Here is a 4,734-nt window from a genome sequence, read left to right on the forward strand (position 1 = left end):
CTAGTTAAATAATATATATATATATATATTTATTATAGTCAGTTGTTTAAATTGAACTGGAAAAAGATTTAAATGTATCCTTCATATTGGTTCTTGTTTGAAAGCTTTTATTATAAAAATATAAATTAGAACAATATGAAATAATATAAACGATATATTTTTTCTTTTCAACTTTAATATGAAAAAACTGCTACAATCGAAATTGAGAATAGGCTAAATAAAAGACACATGGCACACATAATCAATAAAAGTGTTTGAAAAAATGGGTCGAAATGCATTAAAAGCGTGTTAGTCACGTGTCAATATTTCAAAGATATTTAAATAAAACTTATGTGTATCAATTTTGTATTTAAAATGTTTTTTTAGGTAGGGAGGGGTTGGGGGACGGACTCATTTATGTTAATGTCTTTTTAATTTTATAAAATATAATTATTAATTAAAAAAATTATTTAGATAATTATTATAGTTATAGTACTAATTAAAATAAAGTACTTATAATATTATTGGTTAAAATATAATTTAACTCATTTTTTAATTCTTATTTATAATAAGCTAATTTTTTGAATTTTTTTATTAATGGTATTTTGACATTTTCTAAATTTATTATTTTATTGTGTGTTTTTCAAATTATTCTTGAAATTTTTAAAGTGAAATCGTTAAATATATTAATTTGTCATCAATGTTTAAACATATATAGAGTTTATTATTGCTTTTACAGTGCATTAGTGATTGAAAAATAGCTGAAACATTTTTCTTTTTGATATATTTTTAAATAATTAAAATACTGATTTAAAAGAAAAATAAATCAAATACTGAAATAGTTCATTTGAAAAAATCAAATATGACTGATACTCTCTCCGTTCCAATAGAGTTGTCCACTTTGATAAAAAAATTTGTCCTAAAATTCTTGTCCACTTTCAAAAAGTAACCAACTTTTACACTCAATTTTCCTATTATTTAAAATCCACTAATGAGCAAATTGAAAGTGGACCCTATATTAAATAGGGGTATGACAAGAAAAGTAAGAAAATTTTACAAAATTCATGAACAATAATTATTTTTCTTAAACTGTGATAAAAACAAAGTGGACAATTCTATTGGGACGGAGGGAGTATAATTTTTGAGACCTTGAGATTCAATTTTATCCCTTATCTGATTGCTCATGAGAGAGAAGACCGGTTTTATTTATTTTAAGTGGCAATTGCCCTTTCAACTTGTAAGTAATGGACAATTAACATATAAATTAATTTTATGGGCAAATTAGTCACGAACTTGTTGATTTTGAGCAATTAACTCCATTTTGGTAATTTATCCCTTCAACTTGCAAGCTAGTTATTCCCTAAATTGGCAATTTACCCCCTCAACTTGTAAACTGATTCGCCCAAATGGGTTAATTGCTCATAATTAATAAATTTATGATTAATTTATCCATAAAATTAATTTATATGTTAATTGTCCGTTGCTTACAAATTGAGGGAACAAATAGCCATTTAAGTCGGTTTTATTTTGTCTGTTGTTATCAAGTCGCCCCAATAGGCATATGCCAACTGGGCTTTGTGTAGAATAGAGAAAATAAATAAGCCTCAACTACTAAACTGCCTGTTGTATCATTTCCATTTATAGTTTGAGAATGCTAACTGCCAAGGAAAAGAATGTCTAACCAAACTGCAATTTGCCCTAATAAATTTGGATAGTTTAATAACTATCTTCATTGCACCTAATTTATCTCTAGGGCTGCAAAACAAACCGAGCTACTCACAAGAGACTCGGCGTTAGACTTGATAAGAGTTTCGTGTTCGTTCTTATCTTACCCAACTGAACTCGAACTTAGTTTTATGTTCATTTGTTTAAATTAGCCGAACGTGAATATAATAATGTTTGACTTGTTACGTTCACGGACAACTTTCGTTTAACTGTTAGTGAACGAACTCGCATATAAACTCGATTGAGAATTCGTGAATTGGCTCATATGGGAGTTTTATAAAGAGTTCGGAAACTGACTTGTATAGGAGCTCTTTATTTGCAAACTATCTCGTATTTAATTTAAATGTAAAATATTTTTTAAATTCAGTAAAACTATGTAGTTTTCATAAAATAAAAAATGAGTTATATGGGAACTCTATAAATCATATACCTTTCTAATTTTGTAAGTATCTAACTGTAAAATAAATTTAGATCCGGTTTGTGTTCAACTCTTGTTAATTCATTTAGCTGTTAAACGAGTTTATTCGCAAACTCGTGAACGAGCTCGACTCATTTAGCAGATAACAAATGAACATGAGTTGTGTATGAACCGAACATTAACACTATAATTTAAATGAACCGGATATAAACACTTTATTTAACGTTCAACCTAATATGAATATCTCGTTCATGTAACAAACTGAATATTAACATTTTAAAACTCGACTTGACAGCACAGCTCTATCCATTTCTTGATGGTTTTGAACTCTAAATCTTTTTTGAAAGGCCTCCGATTAAGTCTTGGGCTTTTAGCTGTCTCTCGTAGAGGGTGAGACCTCAATACTTGAGCTTATCTAATGTTGAGAAGTATCCTCTACCTTGGCCTGTTGTTGGATTTGAGAAGAGTTCTCCTACTCTTCCTTTCTAGTAGCCAACTTGAATTTCCACTTGAAGGAGTGAATATATGTGCCATATGTTTATATCAAAATTAAAAATATTGAAATTAAAAAATAATTGAAAAAATTGATATATTACTTTTAAATATGAATAAAAGACTAGACTGGATAATGAAAGAGAAAAATAACAATGAAAAAAATAATGATTCATGCGACGGTCGGTTACTCTACCCTTAGTCGTGTCTCTAATCAGCTATAATAAAACTTATCTTTTTATTTTTGTTGGGTTTAATTATATTTGATTTATTTTATTAATATGCATAAATATATAAATAAAATTTAAATATATATAGTATTTTATAATTTTTAATATTATTAATATATCTCTATATTTTTATTATTTACACATTTCTCCCATGTTTCGTGTCCTTCATTTTAGAAAAATGATGTTTCCCCGTGTCCGTTTCGTGTTGTTTCCGTTTCTCAAAACTCTTGCATTTTTGATTCCCTTATTATGCATAAAATATCAGGACCCAAAATAAAAAAAATGATGCTGCAAGCAAAGCAAAGCAATGGCTTATTAACTTTGGTAGCACTTTAATTTCATTTAAGTCTTTCCTTCGGAATCTATCTTCTAAAGGCAATTTTAGGACCCTCTCCAAAAACATCCTTTTGTCCACTTATGTAAATCTTTAATACTCTTTTTTCAAATAAATAGTTAATTCATCTTTTGTTTTGCCTTGCTGATGAGTAAAGTATCATCCATCATTTATATAATACAACTTTTTTTTACTTACTTTTTCTAATTAGAACTTTGTGGGTTAAACTTATTTGATGATAAAAAATTGGCAGGGCGGTTCAAAATCCATTTCATTATGTAAATTAAGATTTTCTTTTTGCTATAATAAAGAAATCCAATATTAAAAGTTTCAGCTTCAAATAATATGTCATTATTACAAAATTATTTGTCTAAACATAGCGTAATCTAAAGTTTTAAAATTAAAAATAAGTAATCTAAAGTATTAAAACTGAAAATAAGTAATCTAACGTATTAAAATTAATGCCATCTACTTATAATACGTCCATTAATTTTGTCCATTTCCTTTTTTTTTTGAAAGAGAGGAAAGGCCAAGGCCAAAAGAAAGCTAAAACATTCTACACATTCTGGGAAAAGAAACACTCGCAATATCATCCAAAATGCAGTTCGCAACTCCCGTAGGTATGTTGTCATAGATTACTATATCCACATCGTGACGAAAGCCATTGCTTGCCATATGATCTGCACAACGGTTACTTTCACGGTGGTTATGAACCACTCTAACATGCAAATCTCGCATCAAGAAGTTTCTGATATTGTTCAACAAGCTGGAGTTGGCATTAGTGGGATAATTCTCCATATTAAGAGCATCAACAGCAAGCTTGCTATCCATCTCAAGAATGACCTTCTTGTAGCTAGTGGCGTAGCTAGAAATTAAAAATAAGAGGGGTAAGATATAATATCTTTTTATTTATTATATAGAAAGTAAAATATATTAAAACTAAGAGGGTCACTATATAATATTTTCTAAATAACTTGTACTTATTAAAATAAAATTTACATGAAAAATTGTAACATTTTTTAAATTAAGGGGGGCAAATGATCCTCTTGTTCTCCTCGTAGCTACGCCCCTGTTGTAGCCTCTATTCCACGCGATTTTGTCCATTTCCTTAAACATGTACTACCAAATTATTTCATTCCTAAATGCAAACTTGGTTTGTTTCTTTCCCTTTTTCCTTAGTATATATTAATTAAACGATTATTTTTTAAATATAATGGAACGGAAAAGGTGAATATTAAGTTATGCTTATATAAAAAAATGAATATGAATTATACTCCAATTCATTCTTAATCTAAAGGTTAAACATATAGAAATTTAGACAATTCGAGTGTTATCGGTGCCAAATTGTAAAAAAAAATTTGCCTATTTGTAGTTTAATATATTATCGCAGTCGTTTCAAGCATTTATTTCATTTTTTCAGAATGTATACATTATTTCTGTAGGAAAAATTGTTTAAAATTTGTCGTGACTTGTGAGTAATGAAGACTGACCTAATTTTTTTTTATAGTGGTCAGTAAATTTAGCATGTAAGCATAAGTTAATTGGCCTAGATATAT

This window comes from Mercurialis annua, linkage group LG1-X (genome assembly GCF_937616625.2).
Source record: "Mercurialis annua linkage group LG1-X, ddMerAnnu1.2, whole genome shotgun sequence".
Taxonomy (NCBI): Eukaryota; Viridiplantae; Streptophyta; class Magnoliopsida; order Malpighiales; family Euphorbiaceae; genus Mercurialis; species Mercurialis annua.